This window comes from Panthera onca, chromosome E3 (assembly GCF_046562875.1).
Source record: "Panthera onca isolate mPanOnc1 chromosome E3, mPanOnc1 haplotype 2, whole genome shotgun sequence".
NCBI lineage: Eukaryota > Metazoa > Chordata > Mammalia > Carnivora > Felidae > Panthera > Panthera onca.
The window spans coordinates 13149942-13162829 of NC_138354.1; the positions used below are offsets into that span (position 1 = coordinate 13149942).

At 41.4% G+C, this 12888-nt stretch overlaps 1 protein-coding gene across 4 annotated transcripts in view; it reads left to right on the top strand.

Annotated features, from left to right (window-relative positions):
* AUTS2 (activator of transcription and developmental regulator AUTS2) overlaps window positions 1–12888 on the top strand; it is a 1119628-nt gene that overhangs the window by 413839 nt on the left and 692901 nt on the right. The window lies entirely within an intron of this gene.

Genomic DNA, 12888 nt, shown 5'->3' on the forward strand with positions numbered 1-12888 from the left:
ACACCTGTTGTGTTCTTTACTTAATCCATTCACCGGAAACTGAGGTAAACCTCAGGGAAGTATGGGAAATTGTGTTCTTTCTCTTTTAGCTTGTTTAGAAGCAAGGAACCAAGACTTTCTGTAATTGCCTTAAGATTTTTTTTTCAATATAGTAAAAAAAAAACAAAACCACTTAAGGTGGGAACCTTATTTCAGCAGAGCCTCATATGAAGTGTAAGCAAGACAGTGATATTATCGTTATCTTGTGGCTCGGTCCTGGTCAGTCGTTAGGTTTCTGTCCACATTCATTCATACTCTCTCTCTCTCTTCCTCCCCTCTCCCACCCTGTCTCTCTCTGTCTGTGTCTCAGACACATGCCAGCACACACCAGTATTCACTCACCTTCCTTTCTTTTTCATCCAGCTGCCTCTCCCTTGGCCTCCTGTCCTTTTGACTCCCTCCTAGATTTAGCTCATGTTATTTAGTCATTCTGTGACCCTCATAAACCTTATATATTCTTCTGTCGTTTATCCCATTGCTGTTACCGGAGTAGTTTCATAATTCGAATTTCTTAGAGTCCTGATGAAACAGAACCTGTCCACTAGAGGGCAGGTTCAGTGACCTTGCAGATTGCTTTAGAAAATGCTGTGCCTGGAACAGGCCCTACTGTCTGTTCCTGAAGAGAGGACTTTCACGCTTTCTGAAATCATCCCATGTTTGGGTATTAAATGAAACTTCTGCTCTAGCACGCCGTCTCTGATGGCTGGTTCACTTCACATTAAATTATTGTATCCACAGTCGTGTTCATCTTTACTCCCTTTTTCTGCCATCATTGCTGTGAGTGCACAGATGCCCCTATCCTCTGTTCACCAGAGCTTACTCTCTCTGTGCTCGCTTGTTTCTCCTTATTCCTCAGCCCTCATCACATCTATCTCTCTAGTATTTTTCTTTCTCTTTTCCATTATTTAATGTTCCTGCCACATTGATTCTTGCCTAGGTATATTAAAAAAAAATCTTCTAATTACATTTTGTGTGTCAGAATAATTTACTTTTGCTTTAATTCAACATACGTATTCTTAGGTCCCCATCCCCACCATTGCCTGGGGATTGAGTACAGACTCCTCTGCTTGACATTTAAGATCTTTGGTAATATGTCCATCATTCCCTTTCTCAGTTCTGTTATTCCCAACAGCAAATAGCTAAATAGGACTAAGGAGCATTCCCCTTACAAGCCTCTTTTTTTCCCTAGCCATTGGCCTGTTAATCCTTTCACAATTCCATTTAACTGTAACAGTAGAGGATGGTGATGGGGTCTAAACTCTGGAGCTAGACTAACCCGGTTGAACTGTTAACTCAGCTGTGTAACCTTGGACATGAGCTGGTCCAGCTTTCTGTGCCTCATTTTCCTCATCTGTAAATCTGCCTACTATAAAGTGATTGTCTCATTAATTGTTTATCTAAGTAAACGTTAGCAAATATAAAACACTTCAACATTTCCTGGCACAGAGTAGGCACTCAGTTTTCTCTATGCATACTTTTTGTCATATTCTCAAGTAGATGTCTGCCTGTCTATCTCTCTCTCTGCAAAGTGGTATTTTCTCTCTCTTTTTTCTTCTAAATTTTTTTTTTTTTTACATTTATTTATTTTTGGGAGACAGAGAACGAGCCAGGGAAAGGCAGAGAGAGGAGGAGACACAGAATCTGATGCAGGCTCCAGGCTCTGAGCTGTCAGCACAGGGCCTGATGCAGGGCTCGAACCCACGCACCGTGAAATACCTGAGCTGAAGTCGGATGCTCAATCAGTTGAGCCACCCAGGCACCGCTGTGTCTTTTTCCAAAGTATACTTACCATGACCTATTTCCCCTTTTCAGGATATTTGTAGACTTGAGCTGCCTATTATTTTTTGAGCTCCTTATGTGTAAAGATTGTGTTTTATTCAGATTTGTATCATGCCACATTGGTAAGAGCTCAATAAATACTTGTTGAATTGGATTATATCAAAAAGATGCTTCAGCTGAAATACTATACTAACTTCCATCTGCTTTATGAATGCCAATATTCTGAGAAAGTAGTGTAATTCTAAACATGAGGTTTTAAGCCTTAAAAAATAAAATGATTTTTTTTTTTGTCATTGTCATACAGGTGTTCTCACACTCAAGTATGCTATAGTGATTAACAATTCAGAATTAAAATAATCAGACATGAATCTGAATCAGAGATTGCAAACTGCCTTTGTCTGGAACCAGAAGTCTAGTTAAGTTTCCAGTAAAACTTAATTTACAAAAGCAGGTGGACTGTATGTAACTTGCCAGCCCCTCACCTATGTCCTCACTGTGCACACCGCGCATTGTTTTGGAACGCTTTGGGCTGCATTCGTCTGTTTGTTTCCCCATCGGGTATAAGGACGCCTTTTCCAGAAGACCTCAGCAGACTACCCGTGGTTTGTGGCCCCAAGCTAAATTATAGTCTCATACTTAAACCACTCTCTGACAGTGCAGTGGAGCCACTGTGATTGTCCCAGACACATTAGGCCTCGTGTGTTTGGGGATGGGTTCTGCCTGACTGCATTGTGTGGCCATGTTGATGAAGGTGTGTGCTTTTGAAGTAAGAACCATTGAATTGTACATTGCGTATCACCTCCTCTTAGACTGTCACAGTAAAGACTCTTAACAAGCGTGAGGTTACTTTGTTAATATCCACACTTGTTTTAAATTATTATTCTTACAAATGGATGCGTATTAAGGAATATAGTGACTTTGGATGAGCAGACCTGATTTCCATTGTGAAGCTTACAGCTTTCCTTATGCCTTTGAGGCTGCTCATTTTGGTACCCACAGATAGGCAAAATAGAGACAGTCGCTGTCTTCCCACGTGACATAGTTTCCCATGTACCCTCCTCCTACTTTAGAAGAGGAGACCAATCACTGAGAAGTAAATAAGGCCTAGCCCCTCTCATGCTTGACAAGGGCAAGGGGATGGGCCTCCTAGTATTTGTCAAAAACTGTGCATTTGACCACTTTGTTGCCCAGCTTGTTATGCCAAGACTCTAGTATATAATGTTGAAATGTTTTGAGTTTCTAAATTAGACTTGGATCCTTTTGGTCTCCCTTTAGAATGTTTCGACAGTCCTTTGGTTATGATAGCGGGACCTCTCAGGGGTCTTGGACTGAGCCGATTGTCCTAGGCCTGTCTGGTAGAAAGGGATCCCGGTACTGCCTGTCTGAGACTACATTGTTGTCCTGGGTTGTCTGGGACTGTGATACAAATGGCCTTATTGTTTTTCTGCCTGGCTTTGCTGCAGTGTAAAACTACCCTGTAACGACTACAAAATGCCTTTCTTTTACTTGCTGAAAGATTTTAAGACAGAAAGAAAGAAAGGGAGAGAGGACTGTGAGGGAAAAGAAACCATTAACATGACATGCTTCCTGTCCTTGTCCAGCCAGAGTCTCACCTGGGATGACTGTATTCCCGTTGGCGGATTGCGAGGGCATTTGAGAAGGCCTTCCCCCTGGCCATATCTCAGTTTACACTCTATAAAATTGGATTAGACAATGTTAATTCAATTAATGACTGTACTGAAAGCTTGTCTTAGTGTGCAGTGAAAACAGTAGGGCAGCCTCTAATAATCTATGGATTTAATGACTGCAACTTTGAAGAGGGTTAAGCTAAAGTGAAGTTCAGAATGGCTTGTTAACTGGGTCTATTAGCTGTTGACCTTCCCTTTCAGCATAATAGTGGCAGTCAGACTGAAGAGAGCGCTGGCGTCCTGATTAACATTTATCTAAAGATAGGCTGCTGCCTGTTCCACAGTAAATTAGTTCAATCAGCCATAAAGAGCTTGAGCAACATTTTCTGCTTTATAAGAAGAATTAGATGTTAGAACAGTTCATCTGGCATAGTGCATTGAAGATGGATTGAGCCCCTGAACGTGCTCATTTGAGGAAGGCGCTTTGAGGATATTGAGTAATTGAACAGATTTTCCCACAAGATTGATCAGGGGCCCTGGATTCCCTGTACAGAAGGAATGCCCTAATTTTTGCCTTCTAACAAGAGCACCACATCTGCTCCCATTTCTGTGTATTCATTTGGTGAAACTGAAAACCCATTTCTTCGGCATGTACTATGCACTGTGTATCCCTTCAGAAATGAAGGGAGCAGAGTCTGCTGCTCACAGAGAATCTGTGATTTGAGGGAGAAGAAGAAAGCTAAGACTTCAAAAGCATCACCCCCATTCCTACCAAAGTAGGATAACTGGAGAGGAGGAATTGGGTAATGATAGCTGCCACTTTCTGTAAAGAGATCCTCTTACAAAGAAAAGCATATTTTCCCAAAGAAACAGTAAGGTGGTTGGTGTGGGCTGTCGGGGGGTAGCACTTCTGCCAAAGGCCTTGGCATCAGCTAAGCTCTTCTCATAGTGGGTCATAAAAGCAAAGAGGCAAAAATTATAAACCTTTCTAATCATTTATAATCTTAAATTATGATCCAGGTTCTTAAAAAAAGGCATAAATGTACTGTACAATTGATTTTTATGAGGTGCCCCAATGTACTATAAAGTATACGTAGAGCATATAAAATTCTAACTCTGCTGTATCATAAATTTGACCTCACTGAAATGAATGGGCTCACTATATGGCAAACACTAATGAAACATTTAATTAACAGTCCCTCCACTTGTCTTTTTAGAATTTGGAAGGGCTTTCTGGGGACTGTTTTGGTGGCTGAGGTTTTCACAAAACAAAATAGTAAGACCTTTGCATGAAAACTAGTATTTTTTTCTTTCAGTAAGTGTTTCAATAGAGACATTTACTTTAATTATCCTGGTGAACCTGAATCTGCATTTTGTAGCCAAACCTGTGATTATCCTTTTAACAAAAAGCTATTGATAGAGTTAAATATGTGATGGCCTTGTTAAGGCTTCCTGTTGACCCTTCTGGGCACTGTGCACACACTCGTCACACGTGTCCTTGCAGTTCCCATGCACCAAAGCCATGGGGTACTTTGTGAGGGACAGAGGGACAGTGTTGGAATCTTGCTTGTGAGCAGGTGCTGAGGCTCTGGGCTTCAGGTCCTTTGAAGGACCACGTAACAGACTCTCCTGTCTAGCCATCCGTGTCGTGACTCTTGGGTTACTTTACTGTCCACTCTAGGAAAAGTCGTCAGCTGGACACAGCTGAATGAGCAGATGAAGGCAGCTTAAAAAGCAAAACACAAAAAAGCTGAAAACAGTATGCTGGGGGAAAGAAGCCAGTCACAAAAGACCACATATTGTAGGATACCATTTGTATGAAACGTCCAGAAGAGGCAAATCCATAGAGGTGGAAGGTAGACTAGTGGTCACCAGGGCTTCAGGAGATGGTAGGGGGCTTGGAGTGAGTAACTGTTAGTGGGGACAGGGTTTTGTTTGTTTGTTTGTTTGTTTGTTTGTTTCTTTCTTTCGGTGTGATGAAAATGTTCTGAAATTAGGTTGTAATAATGGTTGCACAAGTATCTGAATATGCTAAAAAGCACTGAGTTGTGCCCCTTAAGTGAATGAATTGCATGCAGATTATGTCTCAGTAAAGGTATTATTTAAAAAATAGACACTAAATTTCATTTAGTTAAATAGTTCAGACCAAAAGAGAAAAGGTTTTAAGTGGTGAGCATCCCTAGTCATGTGTGCATGTATATGTTTGTGTAACTATAACGTGTGTGACTCACATACGGGCCCAGTTGTGCTATAGTTACAGTGTGTGCACTAACGGTAGAGAAAGAGGAAGGAAGGACCTTGTGAATGAGAGAATGCCATGCATGGGGGACCAGTGGGAGCAAGGTCTGTGTGGCTGTAGGGTGCCAAATGTGGTTGGAGCTGTGAGTACCTGGAGAGATTGGCAAATATGCAGTATTGGTAGAGAGAAGGATAGCCCAAGGTGAGAGAGTTTGAGGAAGCAGGGAATATTATAGAGGGAATATGAATTCTTTTAGCTGTGGTTAAAAATCCGATGTGTGCAAAGTGCAAAATGGAAAAAATTGAAAGCAAAACAAAAACAATCCTTTAGATCACATGTGGAAGAGGTTATTGGTGTCTTAGGGCCATTATGATGGAGAACAGAGGCACATTACAAAAGACAAATGTAGAATGAATATCTTTCAACTGTTTGATGCTTACTTAGTGCCTTTCTGAACATCCACTGCTGTATGAGATGTAACATTCCTGGAGAGGCACTAGGTGAGGGATTGGGAAAGCTGGTTTATGATGCTAACTCTGTCTCTTCATGTGTTACACTATGCAAGTAATTATTTTTGTGAACCTTTATTTCTCCCTTCCTTTGTCTTCTTACCGGGAGAGGATTGCACAAGGATCAAATGAGATAACGTATACCTATTGCATTGGACTTAATAGGAATGTAACAAACAAGTGTGGAATAGAGGAAGGAATCAAGAAAAGAAAATGCTTAGTAAATTGTAGAATGATAAGCAAGAGAATGGACTTGACTGCCTTATTCTTCTGGCCAAGTTTGTGGAGGTTCTGAGAGCAGTAAGAATTATTACACAGTACCATTGATGTTCATGGATATTATTGGCGTATCTGGAGCCCGGTACCTGGTGACAGTTTTGGCAGTGTTAACAACTGGCAGGATTGCCAATAGAAATCAAGCTCATGGATGGATGGATTTGCCTCCTTGTTATGACCAAACTCTCTGCTCACATTGCCAGCATGAACAAATACTGGTTGTCACTCCTGTCTTGAGTATAAGAGCCATACTCGGAACAATTCTGCTTTTGATGAAGCGTTGGATACATTGGCATTAGGTTTGAAGCGTTGTCTCGGTAGAATGAACTGCTGTCATCTGTGGCACTGACCAGTCCTCTCCTCGGTGGAAAACAGGAAAACGGAACATGAGAATCTCAATACCTATTTTGTGCCACCCACTAAAAAATTGGAAACCCATGTAGAACGCTTTTGAGGATGGGAGCTGGAGGCCTTCTGTGAGGCTTTCTGCTGCGTGTGTGGGCTGTGTGTCATCCAGGTCCCTCAAGGGTTGGGTCCGATGAGGCAAGTGACTTACCTAAGCTTCCGTTTCCTCATCTGTGGGTGGAGGAAGTGGTGGCCTTGGCCCTGTGGTTGTGGGGGGTTTGGGAACACATAACAATGATTGCACAGAATACACTGCTTTTTGGGGGGCTCTTGGGTCAGTGGGGCCCGAAAGGGAGAAATGGAGACTCTGAAGCATTGACGTTGGTGTTTGTCTGTCTTGGTTTTATCTAGACTCACTTTATTGTATCTTCTTGAGGAGTTTTAAGACCATTATGAATTCTGTTCCCAAAAGTTATATGGACTCTTGTATAAACAGCACGAAATTAGGCATAAGAAACTTGGATTTTGGTATTAGCACTGGGACCTGAATTCACTGAGGCCCCCTCTCGTCATGAACAGAGGAACTTGTCCTTGATTCCTTCCATTTCCAAGATTATATGACCAGACAGTATTCATTACAGTTTCTTCTTGTTCTTCCTCATTTCCTCTTAACACATTCCTGTCTTTCATCTCTGACCTTCCTTCACCCATCTCCTGTAATTCTTCTTCTGCCTATCTCTTCATGCATCCGAAAAGCTGTCATAGTGTGCATAGTATGAGACGGGCCGTTTGTTAGGAGATGGCTATACGCTGCCGGAAAATATCGACGTGGTTCCTGTACTACTGTAGTGGGCATTTTAGTGGGGGAAGCACAGATAACACAAACGAGTTACAAAATATGAGTGCTATTACAGAAAAGGAGAGACTTCTGTGGGTGCAGAGGCAGGGGTACCTGACCCAGTTTAAGTGATTTTTTCAAAACAAATTTCCAAGTGCTAGAGGCCCCAGCTTGGGGTGGTTTGAGAAAAACAGCGGTATGATGGATGGAGAAAGGCCCAAGGCAGGAACAGAATAAGCCACTTACCGGGACCTGGAAGGGCAGAGTGACTAGAATGCAGGGAGTTGAAGTAAAGGTGAAACTAATAAAAGTGAGACTGATAGGAAGGCATGCCAGATTTGGGGCCAGTTTCAAGATTCTGCATTTCCATTTTAGTGCAGTGGAAAGCCTGTGATGAATTTTCAGTAGTAACAACATGGGAGTCTTACTTTAACTTGGCTGGAACAATTAAAAGCTTCTTTAAAAAAAAAAAAAAAAGTGTTGATTTTACATTAATCCGAACTCAAGACAAAATAGTATGCTGTTATGCTGTGCCTAAAGTGAATACGATTTTAGGCTGGCAGAGGCTATCCTGTGGTCCAAGTTGGCACATTAATACTGTGCTTCCAACAGAGAAGTCTTGGTTTTTGAGAGTTTTCTGCTATATTTTCCTCCTCTTTTTGCCACACTCTGACCCCCGCCATCTCTTCTCTCTGCTTTGGCTCACCTCTTCTCAGCGATATATTGGTTCCTAAAATGCACAAGAACAACAGTAATGGCTGTAGGTAGACTTTCAGAGAGGGGATGTGCCTTTGGCCTGTGGGTCTGTGAATCCAGAGGGCTGGGGATTGCAGATGGCTTGCAGGGAGGGAGCCGGCCGTGGTATTCAGGAGGAATGCCTCTTCTAGCAAAAGTCCACATCCAGTCAGCAAAACTGATGTCACTGGTGCCAGTAGGTATAGACTCTGACTGAGCTGACATAAATCAGAACATTGCTGATAATTCTTGTTTAGATCATTTAATCACACTTATCAAGTGTGTTCTTTCTAGGTGACACTTAGGTTGACAGTTGGTGGGGTTGCAGGGGGACAAAGGATATAAAAGGCAGACAGGCTATTTCCCTGTAAGACCTTAACCTAACTGGGCAAAATGACCTTTGGAAGGTTGTCCTGGTAAATATTTAACAGGATTTTTAAAAATCACGTTCAAAATCATTGTGAAGACCTCATAGAATCTGCCTTAGAACATTGCTTTTCAGGGCACCTTGGTGGCTCAGTCAGTTAAGCTTCCGACTCTTGATTTCAACTTAGGTCATGATTTCACAGTTCTTGAGTTTGAGCCCTGTGTCTGGCTCTGTACTGACAGTGCAGAGCCTGCTTGGGATTCTCTGTCTCCTTCTCTCTCTGCCCCTCTCCCCGCCTCTCTCAAAATAAATAAACTTAAAAAAAAAAAAAAGAACATTGTTTTTCAGAGTGTGGTTCATGAACTTTTGTTAATGGTTCCTGGTTGTTACCTGTTTTTTTTGTTTGTTTTGTTTTTTTGGGTTTTTTTTTTTTTTTTTTGGCAAGATTGACTTGGTGATGGAAGCAGTGTGCTGTTTTAGGGCCTGGGATCAAGAAGGGAGGTTGTGTCCAGACTCTTTGACTCTGACCAGAGGTAGTGAAAGGAAGATGGACCAGAAGTCCAGGTCATCCTAGGACCTGAGGTTGCTGTGGCAGAATGGTTAAAACCCAGGAGCTATCCAGTTCTGGAATAAGTAAATTAGAGATGTCATGTGCAGCATGATCACTGTGGAGAATGCTTCTCCATGATATACAGGAAAGCTGTTAAGAGAGAAAATCCTTCGCATTCACATCACAAGGAGACATCTTTTTTCCTTCTTTCTTCATACTGTATTGATAGGAGATAATGGATGTTAGCCGAACTTATTGGGACAGTCACTTCACGATACATGTAAATCAAAACATCACACTCTATACCTCATACTTACTTGTACGGTGATGTATGTCAATTATTTCTCAGTAAAACTTGGGGGAAGAAACAAACAACAACAACAAAAAGAAACAAAAACTCAAGAACTAGCATAAGCGCCACGCGGTCTTTTGGAGCACCGTCTGTGGCCTCCCGAGGAGGTCCTCCTGCCACAGCTCTTGCCCCAAGTGGTAAGACGGTTGGCAGAGAGGACTCACAGATGCCCTTTCCCTTCCCCTCATCTTGAGTGGTGGCCAGACCAAAGGGGTAGAAGAGAAAGTGACTGTTGGAGATGAAGCAAGGGCAGCCTGTGTGAAGGCGGGAAGATGATGCCCTCAGCTCTACCTGGTATGTCAGAACCTACTGGTTTTCCCTTCAGAGCTGGCAAGGACCAGCAGGCTTGCCACAACCTCAGCCCTCGAGCTACCAGCATTCCACCACTGTTACCTCCCTTCTCTGGCCAACTGTTCCTTTACAGATTGTCAACTGGAGGCTCGAGACTTTTCTTTTACCCAAATTGGGAACATCTGGAGGCAGAGGCATTTCGATGTAATGGCTGAAAGCAGGCATCGAGTTAGACAGTGTGGGTCTGAACCCTGCTTTACCACTTCCTGGCTGTGTCTCCACTTTCTCATCTGTTAAATGAAGATAACAGTGTTCGCTTCTTGGTGTTATTATAGAATTAAATAATATATTGCCTATAAAACCTTGAGAACAAAGCCTGGCAGATATTAAGCACCTAATAAATGTTAGCTCTTAAAAATATATAGAGTAAGACTTTTGCTTTCAAGAACTTAATCTATAAACATCCTTTAATACTCTCCCCCGCTTTTACACCTTGATTTCATTTGAACTAGAGCCAAGTTGAAGAGCAGTGAGAGATGGAACTGAGAAAGCAGAGCTGAGACAGTTGATAGAGAGCTTCTTTCGGAAGGTTGTATCCTGAACAATGCTCCCTGAAGGAACTGGTTCTGACAGGTGGGTGTGGAATGGCTGCTGATGCCGAGAGTCGAGATGTCATTGATAAACCAGGAGGCTCTTGTAGTAATCAGGGGAGTTACCTGTGGCATAGCGTCCCTTCAACCGGAAACCAGGTGTTACCATGTAGCTGCCCTCTTGAACCCATCCTGTCAGCATTTCACTGTTTACAAATGATGGAGTAATGAGAATATATCTTATTTCCCCATAAATTTTTGGTTTCCAAAGAGAGAACTTTGAAACTCTGATACACACATCCACAAGAGTTGCTGCCCACATATTTCCAAAAATGGATCTCCCGAGTCAGGCGTAAGTGGTCATATGCAGAGAAAATAGAACCCATGATTTATGCCTATGCCCTCTCTTACCAGACACTGTTACCTAATTGTGCACATCCAGGCAAGCTTTTATTTTTAGTTGGTTCTTTTCATTATATTGATTAAATGGTGAAGAACGAAACATCTCACTTCTGGGAGACAGTTGCATGGGTGCATATTGACAATAAAAAGTTTGCCACCACTTGGATATAAATGGCTTTGCTTTAGAAGTCACGTGGTATATAGCTGAAGCCATAGGCTTTGCTGTCAGATGGACCCAGTCCATTCAAGCTTTGCTTCTTAATAGCTGTGTGACCCTGGGAAGGTTATATTACTTCTCTGAGCCTTGGGTTTCTTATTTATTTCTTACTTCTTACATGCCTTGTAAGATTATTATAAAAATTGGTAATAATATATGGGAAGTCCCCCAGCACAGCGCCTGGCACCTTGTAAGCACTTTACCACTCTTACTTTAGTGCCATCATTATTTACATCACCTTTATTTAACTTGGTTCTAGCAGAACTTAATTACAGAGAGAATCCATATTCCAAAAGTAAGTACTGAAATGATTTTTAAAAATTCACAACAGTGAAAATGCTTTAGATTAAGAGCTTCTGATTGTGGCTTCATTTCAATGATTAATTTTTAATAGTAAAATTATTTAGAGAGATTTTTCCCCGTCCCTACATATTTCATATAAACATCTTCAGATTAATTTATTGTGCATTGTCCATGTGCATGATGTGAGAGAAGAGTCGATTATTTGAGGTATTGATTTGACTAATTCAATATAATAATTTACTAATTTCCATTTAGTGCATGGTAAGTGCCAAATGAAGTCTTGTTGGACACAGAGAAACATCCAGACGTCATTCCTTCTCCTGAGGAACTCACAGAACTTACTTGAATTTGGGGGTGGGGGCAGCATGTGATAGGAGTTTGCAGAGGAACAGACATCCAAACAGCATCTCACCTCCTAAAGAATTGATAATAGAATTCATTTAAAATATTTTTTGATGGAGGGAAGGTAGTTTGCCTTGTTTTCCCATTTCTTTCCTTAATGCCTTTATGAAGACCTTTTGAAATCTAACCTTACGTTTAAAAATATAAAAGAGGGAAAACATATTTAAAGCAGGAATTGGGGAGGGGTTTTCTTTTTAGGTTTTCAGCATTTAAAATTTCTTATACATGTTAAATATATTGGTGCTCCAAGCATGACCTTTTAAGAAATTCCTCACAAAAGCAAGAGGCTTTAGGAGGAAATAACATACATGGTCAAAGCAGCTTTGAACGTTGTATCTTTTGGAGCAGTTGGGAACTTTGTGTATTAAAAGTGGTCTTACTTGACCCAAGTGAATTGGAAACTCACAGCCACACAAAAACCCGCATACTTCTATTTATTGTGTCTTTATTCTTAATTATCAAAACTTCGAAGCAACCAAGGTGTTCTTCAGTAGATGAATGGATAAGTAAACTGTGGTATATCCAGACAATGGAATATTATTCAGTATTTAAAAAGAGAGAGAGAGAGAGAAGAAAAAGAAAGAAAAAAAAAAGAGCTATCAAGCCATGAAGACACTTGGAGGAACCTGGCACGCATATTACTAAGTGAAAGAAGCCAATCTGAGAGAAACTGTACACACCACCTGATTCCAACCATGTGACATTCTGGAAAGCCTGATCTTTTGGAGATCAATACAAAGAGACAATGAAAAAGAGTAGCGGTTGCCAGAGGTTGGACGGTGAGAAGGATGAATAGAGGATTTTTTTAGGGCAGTGAAATAATTTTTTACAATACTACAGTGGTAGCTACATGTCACTGTACATGTGTCAAAACCTAAAGAATGTGTAACACTAAATACGAACCCTGATGTCAGTTAAGGATTTAGGGTGATAATGACGTGTCAGTGCAGGTTCATCTGTTCTAATAAATGTTCCACCCTGGTGCGGGGTGTCTAGTGGGGGGAAGTTGTGTGTCGGGGGAAATGG